The sequence below is a fragment of the Benincasa hispida genome, chromosome 7, assembly GCF_027475165.1.
Source record: "Benincasa hispida cultivar pf3 chromosome 7, pf3_genome.v1.1, whole genome shotgun sequence".
Lineage (NCBI taxonomy): Eukaryota > Viridiplantae > Streptophyta > Magnoliopsida > Cucurbitales > Cucurbitaceae > Benincasa > Benincasa hispida.
In genome coordinates this window covers 13,093,214-13,108,497 of record NC_143484.1, presented here as the reverse complement: position 1 = coordinate 13,108,497, position 15,284 = coordinate 13,093,214, and the positions used below count along the sequence as shown (strand labels likewise).

At 36.9% G+C, this 15,284-nt stretch overlaps 1 long non-coding RNA gene and 1 pseudogene across 4 annotated transcripts; both read right to left on the bottom strand.

Moving 5' to 3' along the window:
* Window positions 1–281: 281 nt before the first annotated feature.
* Window positions 282–2,144, bottom strand: LOC120068797 (glycosyl hydrolase 5 family protein pseudogene; annotated as a pseudogene).
* A 2,682-nt stretch (window positions 2,145–4,826) lies between these two features.
* LOC150034935 (uncharacterized) lies at window positions 4,827–14,848 on the bottom strand. Of its 4 annotated transcripts, none has more exons than XR_016530459.1 (4): window positions 14,469–14,848; window positions 14,308–14,380; window positions 14,161–14,225; window positions 4,827–5,069 (listed from the first exon to the last, which is right to left on the bottom strand). It is a non-coding gene; the product is annotated as an uncharacterized LOC150034935 (long non-coding RNA). The 4 variants fall into 4 exon arrangements; XR_016530458.1 differs by having other exon boundaries at window positions 14,330–14,380; XR_016530460.1 differs by lacking the exon at window positions 4,827–5,069 and adding an exon at window positions 7,675–9,437.
* Between the last annotated feature and the right edge of the window lie 436 nt (window positions 14,849–15,284).

Below are 15,284 nucleotides of genomic sequence, written 5' to 3'. Positions count from 1 at the left end.
TGGGCCTCGTTGGCAATGGCTCAGTTGGTCTATAGGCTGACCTTTGGACCTAATTAGTTGGATTTGGACTTGATTTGACGATTGGGTCAAATTCATCCTATTTTTGGGCTTAATTGGACTAACCTAAATAATAATATCAAATTTGGTCAAATTAATCTTATATGATTCAACAGTCATGATGAAACCATGTGGCGTTATTAGAATGTTGGAGGTAATTTGGATTGTCATAAGTTGAAATACTAGGTGTTTTCATGTACATAATTTTACAAATACAAGGTCAATCACAATGTGTTGGTTCCAACAAGTTCAAACCATTGACTTTGGGTGTCTTGGAGGCAATTTGGATCGCCATTTGTGCAAATACAGGAGTTGGTCACAATTTTTGAAGAGTTGGAGCTTTCAATTTGCAAACAAAGACTCTTTCCATCTTGAGTGGAAGTGGCCAAATGAAGCTTAGAATTCGAAATGGCACTCCAAACACTTTGTTGGCCCAAACAATCAGTTGAAAGAGATGCCTCAAGGCCTTCCCCGCTAGCCTTCAAGCACAAACCAGTGTCTGACATCCTAATTGGAGTGCCATCGTTGTCATGACTCCATCGAGTTGAGGCAGAGCAATCAGTGAGGAAAATTTCTTTGTTGTCTCTAGAGACTTGGATACATTGGCCACTTTGTGGATGATATATAACATATGAGAATGATGCATTGGAATTTGGATCTGTGTACCATAAAAAATGTTACAAATTGTTAATTAACTAGTTTTACAAAACTTTTTTGAATTATTGGACATTTATTTTTACAAATTGGAGTAGTTTGCTAGTTATAGATTCTTTCATGTACTCATAACATTAATATAATTACCTTGTAATAGGGTCTGCAATAGTTGAAACTTCTTTACAAAGTTGGGATTCTTAATTTGAGTCCAACTGGAGTCGAGTACTCCAAAAGCTTCTGCAGGCTCTGCTTGACCTTCCCTATAATAATAGCTTCCTTGCCAAGTCCACAATGCCCAATCCAAATCTTTTTGTGCAAGATGGGCTGTGAAGCAACTCATGAATCGATTTTCTGCATCATCAACCTCTCTTTGATCATACCCATATTCACTAACAAATAAAGGAAATGGATTTGATCCTTCCATTACAAACCCAGCATGGTCTATAAATCCATTCACAATATTTGCACAGATCTTGTTCAATGGTTGTTGTACAAACTTGCTCTCAGAATCTCCACTAAAAGAATATAAATGTACCTCGAAAACCAACTTATTGTCTAAGGTATTTACCGTCAAAGGCTTTTCCTTTAAGCATCGAAGATCATTGTCATAATTTAAGCCTGAAACTATCACTAAAACTTCTGGATTTATTTTATGAATCGTGGTTACTCCTTGAGTTACATAGTTGTTCCAATCATTTGCATTTTCCATAAAGCCTCGTATCTCATTTCGTAAACTCATTCCTATTACCTAAACAACAATCAAAAGACTTTATATGTTAATGCAATGTTATAAAAGTTTTTAAAAGGTTGAGTTTAGTTTTAAGAATTTAAGAAAATCTCTTGATGTTACATACCGTTGATTTGTTGCGAAAGCGTTGGGCAACTAAGCTAAGACCTTGTAGCCATTCTTGAGGGTCAAAATTGCGGTTTCCGAAAAAACCATTGCCATCATCAAGAGAGCAACACCATCTTGGTTGGCTGATGTGATTGTCAACGATGACCATCAGACCACTCGCCCCCAACACTTCAACAACAGCTTCATAAGCTTCAGCAATAGTCTTGTTCAACACAAAAGGATTATATTGAGCCAATCCAACTTTTGCTTGTTTTAAATCAAGAAGATCAAAGTTTTCTTCAACCGTCCTATTCGCATAGCGAGTAAACATATGGGTTGCATATGTGAGTCGTACACAATTAAATCTTAACTTGATTGCCTCATCTGCTAGTTCTTTTAACGGTCTATGGTTGAGGCCTTCTGCCAACATGCTCTGTGTGTGCGAAGGCCAATTCACACACACAAGTTTCACTCGATGACCTGTTTGTGAATCAATGATCCATCTTCCTCGTGTTGACAATGATAACGAATAAACTGAAAGGGAAGAAAACACAAAAGCTAAGGCCAGAAAGAGAATGATTTGAAAATGTCTTCCCATTTTCTTTTTATCTTTTTGTCAATAAATATATTTTTTTGGATTGTGGTGAGAAGCAAAGCCCGAGCATTGCTTATATACACTTTTATGTTGGTTGAAATTTGTTAAAAGTTTGTTTTGATGTATAAAACTTTGTCGTACTTTTTCTATATTGAGAAGCTTAATTTAGTTCATAAAATGTATTTTGTTGAAAATCGATAAATGCTGCTAACAAATTAATGCTAGCTAAGTCTCGAGAAACTTCCGGCCAACAAAGTCAATACTTTGATTATAACAAAGCTTTCAGTTTCAATATAAGGACAGTTGCAAATATAGACATTAGACCCAAAATCTTAGCAGATATAATATAATGTAAAAAAAATTACAAATAAGACCAAATTTAAATAGTTTATCAGTAATAGACCATATTATTGGTAGGAGTCTATTAGTGATACGTCATATCACTGGTAAGAGTCTATCTTGGCTATATTTATAATTTTTTTTAAATGATGTTATACACTTGATTATTATTTTAAAAAATGCTACCAATTTAAATTACCCTTCAATATATCATTTCACGCTCTATTTCTCATTTTGCCTATAACAAAAGGGAATGCATATTAAAATTTAAATCACATTGTAATCTTTTGAAAAATTATAATGGATGGCAAAATATATTTATTGTAATTGTGACTTCAATTTTTTAACTTTGTATTTACAGAAAAATTCAAAACCAATTTGTATTTGAACGGTGACTTTAAATTATATCATAAAAAATCAACCGTGCATAAAAATTGTATTTGGTAACGTTATAGGCATTCTTTCAATTTTGTTGGCAATTTTTCATATTTGCTCTAGCAAAAGTATCATTCAACTTTGTTTCATTATTTTGAACCATTTTTTTTTTTTCATTTTGTTCTTTCTTTGTTCTTTTTTTTTTTAAAAAAAAAAATCACTAGCGAATTTTTTTTCCTATTTTCTCTCTATCACGTCTATTCTTTAACAATCAAGTTTTAGTTTTTTTTTTTTCAATCTTTTTCTTCTTTAATTTTCTAATCTATCAATTGTTTTAGTATATAAACGATATATCAAAATTGTAGACTATGTTAGCAATCTATCAAACATCAATCAACAAACATATTAAATTTTGGACAAGTATAATCATTATTATATCATATATAAATTATCAAACATATTAAATTTTGGACAAGTATAATCATTATTATATCAGATATAAATTATCAAACATATTAAATCTTTAGTCCAATTACATACTATTAAATATCAATAAGCAAGAATACTAAATATTTGAAGTATATTAACGATATATCCAATATAAGACGTGAGTGTATTACTCACTAATAAGCAAATACTTGAAATATACATGGGTATGTAAAAAATATATCTAACATCAATAAACATTTAAATATATTAGCAATATATCTAACGATAATCAATATTCAATCAACACTTATTTTGAAGTAAATATACGTGTTTTGTTTTATAAGCATGATATTCGAAGTATATCAACTATATGTATCAAATATAAGACATAAGTGTATCAGATACCAATCATTAAATACTTGAAATAAGGCATGATTGTATTGGCAGTCTAATAACAATAAACATTTGAAGTGCATTAGCGATGCATTTGACAACAATAAACATTCAATTAGTAACTTATTTTTAAAGAAAAACATGTGTATACCATTTAGAACCATGAATATAAGTGTATCAACAATATATCATATACAAGACATCAATCGATAAATATTATAAGTAAGATATGAGTGTATTAACAATATATCTAACATTAGTCTGTTGGACCGGTATGGCAACCCTAGAGAGAGGTGAATAGGGTTTAAATAATTTTTTTTGAAAAATATGCTTAATTTAAACTAATTAAATATTTTCTAAATAAAATTAACAAAAATCCTAATTGATGCTATATAGCAAGATTGATTAAAATTATGTAACAATATACTTAACCAATCTCAACTAACAAAAGGCATACAATTAAGATTAAATGAAAAAATATTAGAAAAGCTTTAGATAAGAACACATCGTAATTTTGATAGTAGTTCGGTCAAACTCAATCTACATCAACTTTTCCAAGCACCTCTTGGGATTTCGATTAAAAATCTCTTTTGACTCTTTCCACGGATGAAAGAGGAACTGCTACCTTGCTCATTTTTTCAGATTTAAGAGCAAACCCGATTCTTTCCACGGGTTAGGATCCAACCGTTATTATATTCATGAAGCTTTGAAACACTTAATAAAACTCTCTAAAAATAGTGAGCTTACATAAAAGTTTGAGTTCACAATATTTAATCCTCACAATATAATAAAAAATTTCTCAAGAGCAAGATGAAAAAAATAAAAATAAAATTGAGAGCTTTGAGAGAGATCAACAATATTGGCCTTTTTGCAATTTTTTAGGATTGTAAAGTGTGAAAAAGTTGGAAAAAATTTAGAGATGATGAAGTTTAAAAAGAGAGTGAAGTGAAGTAAAAATCATATTTTGATTTGAATCATTGGATTGATAAATAAAAAGGTGGAGATTAAAAGTGGAAAAATAATAAAAGAAATAAAGAAATATATTGTAACGACCCGACCCCCTAGGACTTAAGTTAGGTCGTTACTAAATATATGCATGCATGAAACTTAAAACGACAATCTGTTATGGTGAAATGAATGTTAATTAAATAAGATAAGTTCAAAAGACTTTCATTAAATTCAAATATTAAAAACAACAGCAGAGTACTCATAAATCATAAATGATAATAAATAAGTCTGAAAACGATTCTTAATAGTAAGTTTTAATATCAAAATTGAAAGTTAGGAAAACATGAAAAGAAAGCTAAATCTCATGAGCGAAAGCATAAAACTAGTCCCAGTGGCTCGGTCACGAGTTCCACTTGTCCATCGCCAGTGCATCTCTACCTTTACCTGAAACAACAACATAAAAAAGAATGAGTATAAAATACTCAGTAAGTAACCTCACTACTGGGGTCAGGTTAGGCATCTATGCCTTCTAGATGCCTACCTCTGGTGGAACATATAAACCGTCCTAGTCCTCAGGGGATATATACATACATGAAAAAAAACTGAGTTCTATCCTACTGTAGCTAAATATGCCCACTACCTTTGGTGAATCCCGAAGGAAACACAATCTGGTGAATCTCGAAGGAAACACAAACTGGTGAATCCCGAAGGAAACACAAACTGGTGAATCCTGAGGGAAACACAAACCTAGTGGGCATTCTAACTAATAAGTAAAATCACTAGCATAGGCTCGACACCATAATTATCACAATAACTCTATAACATACATATGCTTCAACACCATGGCTCTATAATAAACACACATGCCTCAATATCCACAAATCACATACAACCTCATGGAATCAAATATCATCTCATACTAGCATTCAGGTATCCATGTGCACAAATACATCTTTCATATCCTCAAGCAAAAATGTACAGCGGTTATACTAAACTATCAGATCATCATGCTGTCATTCTACCGTAACATATACTAAATTATCAGTTCATCATGCTGTCATTCTACCGTAACATACATCCATCATGCTAGCATACATCCGGTGACTGGCCCGAGTCGATACTCCACAGATAAAAATTAGACCACTATACTATAACGGAAAATCCAAAGTAGCAGCCCTACAACAAAACAACTCTCAAATTTCAATTGAAGCCACAATTGTAAGACTTCAGGTGCAAATCCAAACTATCAAGAACTTACTCAAAGAATGAAAATCACTTCCACCTTCCTCGACGGTGCCTCCTTTGACTTCCAAACTCCTTGACGACTTTAGCTTGAAATAAAATCCAGTAAGGCGAGTCATAACACTGAAACACAATATTAATGGCCAAGAGAATGAAAAGAACGACACAACCTTACCCCAACAGATCTGACAAAAACATAGATAGACCCGACGCGGCAGAGTGACGACAATCGACGGAGAAGCAGTTGGGGTGGCGGACGCGACTTGAAGTAGTTCTCATGTATGGTCGGCACTACGCAAACGACAAAGGAGACCGATCGGACGAGTGACGCGCAAAGGAGCTCGGCTGGACGAGCTGGAGAAGTTGGGCAAGCTGCTCTAGGCGGAACGCAGCGGACGAGACGCCTTCAAATCTGGGCTCTCGGCAGAACATAACAGACGAGGCGTCTACTCTGACCGGCTAGCGCGCTCAGGGGGCTTTGAATGCCGACTGCTCATCGACGTTGGGTTCGACAAAAAGCTGCACTGGCGTCGATGACTAGGTTTTCTCGGGGGTGGGAGGTTGAAGAAAAAGGGTTTAAGTTTTTTTTTTATAAAAAAAAATAATAATAAAAATAATTAAAAAAATAATAATAAAACTAAAAAACTAAAAAGGAAATAAAATAAACTTTATTTTATTCCTTTCCTTATTCCACTTTATACTATTAAATTTCTTTCCTTCCCAAAATAAAATTACTTCCTGTCATTAATTTCTAAATTGAATAAATTCAATGCCAAAAATTAAATTCCCTCAACTACACTTGACTTCCAAAATTCCAAAAATTCCCTCAATAATAAAAAGGAATTACTTAAATTACATAAAAAAAAATAAAAAAATATTTAAGGTGTTACATTCTTTCCTCCTCAAAGAACTTTTGTACTCGAAAGTTCATTCCTGAAAAAGTTCCGGGTATTGGGCCTTCATCTCATCCTCCCACTCCCAGGTAGCCTGATGCATTATTTTATGCGATGAAATACTGGAAAGGACTGCGTTGGTGGAAAATGCGTCGTGCAAACAAATTTTCTCAGCAGGATCCAAGTATAAATCCTACTGAGTTTCCTATTAAGTCCAGGGTCGAACTCAGGGACTAAGGAAAACAATATGCGGTAGTAATTTTTAGATCAATTTGTGGTAACAAATAAATTTATAGTTTGGTTGGTTTGTTGTTTGAAGTATAAAAAGTATGCGGCGGATTTGAGAAAATATTGATTATGCGACAGATACACTGAGTATTCAGAGGAGCGGGTTGAGAAGGTCTTTAGCTAGCGTTTCCCGAGGATGCATTCAAACTATGCGATCATGCTATATTCATGCGATAGCAAATCATTTCCCAATGCAAATGTGGTAGCTGCTAATTCTAGGACACATGCGATGAATGCGATAGTGTCTATAGAGCTTATTTCTAAGTCTCTACTTCTTGCCTATGTGATAATGCAAGATGCACACATGGACAAGATGATCGCATACAATCATAACCTATCTCTAGGATGCATGTGATGTGTTAATAGCAAACAACAGTTATTCCTAAGCTTCTTTCTCTTGATTATGTGTTTTTAATCTGACTCTCTCGAGCCTAGATTCTAACCTAACTTTTTCAAGCCTAAATTCTATCCTTAGACTACCCTCTCGAGTATCTCTAATGGATGAATGACACATACATAATACAAGATAACCGCATAGAATGAAGATCCCCAGTTATGCTAACTAAGTGCTTCTCAACCCATTCGATAGATTTAGCTATTTGTGCGTAATAACCAGAGAGTGAACAGACATAAAGATGTAAATTCCATTTCTATAAATCAGTTAAGAGTACAAAATGACTATGGAAGATAAGGATAGAGAGCCTGGTAGAAATTCCTTGCTTCCTAAAGCTTTTACACTGTTAACTGTATTCTGCTCAAAAGATGTTCCTGCTTCCGTAGGAGTTGGCCCTCTCTCTGATCTCGATGCTTCCGGCACTCTTCCAAGTTCACCGAAATGATCCCTCAGTAAAATCTCACTTCCCTCGCTTCTGCCTTCTAGGTAAAAGAAAAACTATGAACATGCTACTTCTATCTATATGGAAAATTATCTAACTGTTGAACTCCTTCACTGAAGGTAGCCCTTGGTATTTATAGAGTTTCGGGGTGAAAGGCTTCTCCACTCTTATGATTGCACTGATGGGATGACATTAGTTCTCTTAATGCGCTCGACCGTTGATTTCTTTGGATCGCATTTTCCGCCTTGCATCAATGTATTTTCTGCACAAAAATACACAAGTTAGCTCTTTTAATGCGATGGACGCATGCGACCGCAATATTGTGAATTTAATGCTTTTGGACGCAATATTGTATATTTTTATCAACATAAATCTGCATTGTTTTATAACTTTGTGTTGTAATAACGTGCATTTCCGCCCATTATCACACCCCTAAATGTAAACAATGCTTGTCCTCAAGCATAAGCTAAAGATTTCTTTTAGAAAGTCGACCGCCTTCTCTTTTCTAGATTTCTCAAGGATGCCATATTCAAATCCTATACACCAAAATTCCGTTAATTCTTATCCAAGTCTCTTCTTAAAATATTTCTAAAATTTAGGGACCGCAAGAAAACAATTTACTAGATTCTAGGGCATCGCGTGATTTATTTCAAAAATTTTTTTCACTGGGGTGTTTTCAAATGATTTTTATCCTTGTGTATTTTAGACTTTTATATATATATATATATATATATATATATATATCTTCATTTTTTTCTATGATCTTGCACTGATCCAAGTGTTTAGCCTTCATTTTGGCTTGCCCCCACGTGTGTCATGCAGACACCCAACTACAAGCAAGGCGCTCTTTCTCAGTCTAAACTCATGCCCATTTGGCAGCGGAGTTGCGATCATTTTATTTATGTGTTGATCACGATTCCTACTTTCGTTTTGGCTTGCCCCCACGTATGTCATGCGGACATCCAACTACGAGTAGGATCTGATCGCAATGTTGTTATTATTATTATTATTTTCTTTGTTTTTGTTTAAAGAAAAAATAGTAAGGTCGAAAATTGAATACCGCACCCCCAAATTTAAAATGCGGCAATGTCCTCATTGCTAAAAGATTGAAAGAAGTCATGCAATGCTCTTAAGAAGTTTCGTAAAGGGCCAGTTTGAAAGAGAACTAGCAGACCACTATCTTCTAGAAATATTTCATGAGGTGGCTGTCCTAAAATTAAGATGACTCTAGTGTATAGAAAGAAATAGAAGCATGTTTTTCATCATTGAAATCATAATTGGCAAAAAGAAATCATGCGGTGACTTACTTCAGTAATCAATGTTAAATGCTTGCGCCAACCAAAGAGGATGTGGTGATAAAATTTTTCAAAATTAAAATGCGATGTGATAGTGCAAAATTTTAAATAAAGTCAAGGAAAGATACAACCCCCGAATTTGCGTTGTGGCCCGCATCATTTATTGACGCATCCTGCCTTGCGGCGAACTACTTTCTTTGGATTGTGGTGACGAAATAAAGTAGTTACATCTTCGTGTAGTGCCTCCGCAATCGTTAACTTCGATCGTTTGTAAAGAAAAACATTGAGAGGGTCAAATATAAAAAAAAACGAAGTTAACAAAATTTTTCTCTCTTTTTTTTTTTCGATATAAAGATGAAGACAGAAATAACATTATAATAGTGAGAGTTCATGAATCATAAGTTAGAAAAGGATATTCCAAAAGACTTGCACCCCAGATGAATTTCTGTCGCATGCCAGTGCAGGGGCCACTCGATTTTCCTTCATTCCGGATTTCTCAAGTCTATAGAGGTCTTTTCCTTGTGAAAATCACCCCTGCAATATGTCTTGACTCTTTGCCTGTTAACCTTAAATGTACGAGTCCCTTCTCATAATTAGCTCAACCGCACCACATGAGAATATTTCTTTAATTGTAAAGGGTCCGGACCAGTGCGACTTTAATTTGCCGGGAAAGAGCCGTAGCTGTGAATTGAAAACTAAGACCGTTTGTCCGACGTGGAGATTTTTGCCGCATAGTCGGTTGTCATGCCAATGTTTTGCTAATTCTTTGTAAATTTTGGCATTGCGTTCTCCACTCATCAAGCTCGACCAATTGGAGTTTTCTTGCTTCCCCTGCTGCTTTTATGTTGAAGTTAAGCTTCTTCACCGCCCACAGCGCTTTGTGCTCCATCTCTAATGGTAAATGACATGCTTTACCAAACACCAACGCATACGGAGACATGCCTATCGGTGGCCACTTTATGGAGGATATTATATTTGAACAGTAGATTTTTTACGATGTAATTGACAAAGTGGGAGCCTTCGTCACTTATTATGGCACGTGGGGTGCCAAAATGAGTAAAAATATTTTTCTTCAGGAATTTGGAGACTACTACCGCATTGATTGCGACGCATGCTACCACTTCTACCCACTTGGAAACGTAGTCGACGGCTAACAGAATATACTTGTGACCATTCGAAAGTGGGAATGGTCCCATGAAATCAATGCCCCAGACGTCGAATAACTTAAGTTCTAAAATGATGTTCATGGGCATCACATGTTTCCATGAAATATTACACGTGCGCTGGCACTGGTCACACTTCATCGCGTAGTCTCTTGCATCCTTGAATAGTGTTGGCCAATAGTACCCACTTTGTAATACTTTTGCTACTATGTGCTGTTCTCTAAAGTGCCCGCCATATGGTGAATCATGACATTACGATAATATGCGTTGGTGAATAGCATCCGGTACACACAGTCGCAGAATCTGGTCTGACCCCTTCTTATACAGATTTGGCTCATCCCAAAAATATGATCTGTATTCATGCCTGAGCCACCTCTTTTGGTGATCGGTATAATCTTCAGGAAATTACTCACAAACCAGATAATTTACCACGTCTGCGTACCTGGCAATTCTTCAATATGAAATAGCTGCTCGTCTGGGAACGTTGCACTAACTTCTGATTGATTGCGGTCAATTTCTGAATTTTCTAATCGGGATAAATGATCCGCAACTTGGTTCTCCATCCCCTTGCAATCAATTATTTCCATATCGAATTTCTGGAGGAGGAGAACCCATCTAATCAACCTCGACTTCGCATCCTTATTTGTCATCAAATATTTTATCGCCGAGTGGTCAGTATGGATGAGTACTTTTGTTCCTAGCAAATATGCTCTGAATTTCTCCAACGCAAATATTACCGCAAGCAATTCTTTTTCTGTGGTGGTGTAGTTGGTTTGAGTAGGATTCAAAATCTTACTTGCATATGCGATGGGATGTAGCATTGTTTTTCTCTTCTACGCCAGCACTGCTCCCATCGCATAACCGCTCGCATCGCACATTAATTTAAAGGGGAGTGTCCAATCTGGTGCGATCAACACAGACGCGGTCGTTAATGCATTCTTCAAAATCATGAATGTGCTGAGGCAATTGTCGTCAAAGTCAAACTTTCTATCTGCCTCCATCAATACATTCAGTGGTCGTGCTATCTTTGAAAAGTCCTTGACAAAACATCTGTAAAATCTGGCATGTCCCAAGAAGCTCCTAACAGCCTTTACACTTGTTGGATGTGGGAGCTTTCAATCGCTTCAATGTTTGCCTTGTCCACCTCTAACCCATCCCTAGAGACCCTGTGCCCCAGTTCTTCACCATGAAATGGCATTTCTCCCAATTAAGCACGTGTTTCGTCTCCTTACATCTTTTCAATATCTTCTCCAAGTTGTCAAGACAGACTTCGTATGTGTGCCCAAATACAGAGAAGTCGTCCATGAATATTTTCTATAGAGTCTTTGAGATATTCCGAAAAGATGGCCATCATACACCTTTGGAAAGTGCTCGGCGCATTTCAGAGGCCGAATGGCATGCGTCGAAATGCAAATGTTCCATACAGGCAGGTGAATGTGGTCTTTTCTTGATCTTCAAGAGCGATCATGATCTGGTTATAACCGGCATACCCATCCAAGAAGCAGTAGAAGTCATTCGAGCTAGACGGTCCAACATTTGACCAATAAAAGGTAAAGGGAAATGGTCTTTCTTTGTTTCCGCATTCAGTTTGCGGTAGTCCATGCAAATTCGCCATCCAGTGACGGTTCTTTGCGGTATCAGCTCGTTGTTTGCGTTAGGGACTACCGTCATCCCTCATTTCTTTGGCACGCACTACACAGGGTTGACCCACATGCTGTCTGCTATTGGATAGATGATGCCCGCGTCTAACCACTTGATTATCTCCTTTACGATCTTCTTCATCGCAGGGTTGAGTCTACTCTGATGTTTGATCGATCCTTTGTGATTCTCTTCGAGATGAATTCTATGTATACAATATGCGGGGCTAATTCCTCGAATGTCTGCTAACGTCCAGCCAAATGCTTTTACATATTTTCACAGAATGCTCAGTAGCGCATTTTCTTGGTTTTCATTAAGTGCAGAGGAAATGATTACCGATAGCTTTTCACTCTGCCCCAGAAATGCATACTTCAGGTGGTTAGGAAGGGTTTTCTGCTCGATTGATGGTGGTTGCTCTAAGGATGGTTTTGTTGTTTTTCTTTCTTCATTCACTGTCAGATGAACTTCTTGCGGTGTGATCACCTCATCTTCCTTGTTTGTTTTTTCCGTGATCGCATTGTATGCTACAATGGATGCAATCGCATCCTCATCTTCATTTTCATCTGCAGGCTTCTCTTCTTCATTCAGACTCTATTCATCATCGGATTCATTAAAGTCTTCTTCCTTAGGATATTTCATGGCTCGGATTCATTAATCTCTCTTTTGTGCACGTCAATCTGGGCACGATCGGTTGATAAAAATTGTCGCCTTAGGATGATGGGCACATCCTTGTTGGCTTCGTAGTCCAAGATGATGAAGTCTGCTGGTAATATAAATTTTTCGATTGTAACTAGCACGTCCTTCACCTTCCCCTCTGGATGCACTAGAGATTTATTTGCTGAGTCATCATTGTGGGTGGAAGTTGCCTCACATTCAGCTGCTTGAAAATTGACAGAGGCATCAGGTTAATGCTGGCTCTAAGATCGCATAGCGCTTCCCCGAAGTACAATCCTCCAATGGAGCAAGGTATAGTGAAACTCCCAGGGTCACGCATTTTCGATAGGATTATAGATTTTGAGCTCTGCGTCAAAGCCACCATGGCGAACTTACCAGTGCCTCTCTTCTTTGTCACCATATCTTTTAGAAACTTCGCATATGTGGGCATCTCCTCAATTGCTTCAGTGAACGAAATATTAATATGCAATTGTTTTAACATAGTCCCTTGTTCTTTTGGCTCTGCGTCAAAGCCACCATGGCGAACATACCAGTACCTCATCATTTTTCTTTTTTCTCTCTGTGGGAAAGGTGGCAGCTGTATTCTTATGGTCCCCTATTCTTTTGGCTCTGAGGTGGACGCAATCTTTGGCTCTATCGCCTCTTTTTCTTCTGCTTCTTCTTGAGTCATCGCAATCACTGGTTCCAACACAATTGGAGTAGTCCGGCTAGGCTCCTTCTTCTCCCCCGCCACAGTCTTTCCACTACGCAACGTCATGACTTGACATTGCTCTTTGCCCGTACCCCCTGGGTTGCGTGGGAGTTCCGTTGAATTCGGCAGGGCCCCTTGCGATTTGTTCTTGAGTTCACCCACAATCTGGTCTATCTTAATTTTAAAGTTGCGGATAGACGTCGCTTGGTTTTGAAGCACAATTTCGTTCTTCTCAATATATTGCTTCAACAAACTTTCCAAAAAGGAAGATTGTGGCGCTTGCGAACTGCTGGTGAATCTAGAAGGAAACACAAACTGGTGAATCTCGAAGGAAACACAAACTGGTGAATCTCGAAGGAAACATAAACTGGTGAATCCCGAAGGAAACACAAGCTGGTGAATCTCGAAGGAAACACAAACCTAGTGGGCATTCTAATTAATCAGTAAAATCACTAGCATAGGCTCGATACCATAATTATCACAATAACTCTATGATATACATATGCTTCAACACCATGGCTCAATAACAAACACACATGCCTCAATATCCACAGATCACATACAACCTTATGGAATCAAATATCATCTCATACTAGCATTCAGGTATCCATGTGCATAAATACATCTTTCATATCCTCAAGCAAAAACGTACAGCGGTTATACTAAACTATCAGATCATCATGCTGTCATTCTACCGTAACATATACTAAATTATTAGTTCATCATGTTGTCATTCTACCGTAACATACATCCATCATGCTAGCATACATCCTGTGACTGGCCCGTGGGCAGCTTCAGTAGTAAGATTACTTACCTCGAGTCAATACTCCACAGATAATTAGACCACCAAACTATAACGGCAAATCCAAAGTAGCGGCCCTACAACAAAACAACTCTCAAATTTCAATTGAAGCCACAATTGTAAGACTTCAAGTCCAAATCCAAACTATTAAGAACTTACTCAAAGAATGAAAATCACTTACACCTTCCTCGACGGTGCCTCCTTTGACTTCCAAACTCCTTGACGACTTTAGCTTGAAACAAAATCCAGCAAAGGTGAGTCATAACACTAAAACACAATATTAATGGCCAAGAGAACGAAACGAACCGACACAACCTTACCCCAACAGATCTGACAAAGACCCAGACAGACCCGACGCAGCAGGGTGACGACAACCAACGGCGAAGCGGCTTGGGTGGCGAACATGGCTTTAAGTGGTGTTCGCGTATGGTCGGCACTAGGCGAACGACAGAGGAGACCGACCAGATGAGCAACGCGCAGAGGAGCTCGGCTGGAGAAGTTGGGCGAGCTGCTTTCGGTGGAACACAACGGACAAGACGCCTTCAGATCTGGGGCTCTTGGCGAAACACAGTGGACGAGGCGTCTACTTTGACCTTCTAGCGCTTTGAGGGGGCTTTGAATCGCCGTCTGCTCGTCGGCGTCGGGTTTGACCGAAAACTGCGCTGGCGTCGGCAGCTAGGTTTTCTAGGGGGGGGGGGGGGGTGGTGAGGTTAAAGAAGGGTTTGAGTTTTGTTTTTATAAAAAAAATAATAATAATAAAACTAAAAAATGAAAAAGAAAATAAAATAAACTTTATTTTATTCCTTTCCTTATTCCACTTTATACTATTAAATTTCTTTCATTCCCAAAATAAAATTAATTCCTGTCATTAATTTCCAAATTGAATAAATTCAACGCCAAAAATTAAATTCCCGCAACTATACTTGACTTCCAAAATTCAAAAAATGCCCTCAATAATAAAAATGAATTACTGAAATTACATAAAAAAAATAAAAAAATATTTAGGGTGTTACATATATAGAATTTTTTTAATTGAAAATCTGCATATGCAGTTTATTTATTTATTTATTTTCAAATTAAGTGACCAACGATCATTTTTTCTTTTCCTTTTTTAATTCATATTTTTAACAAAATCC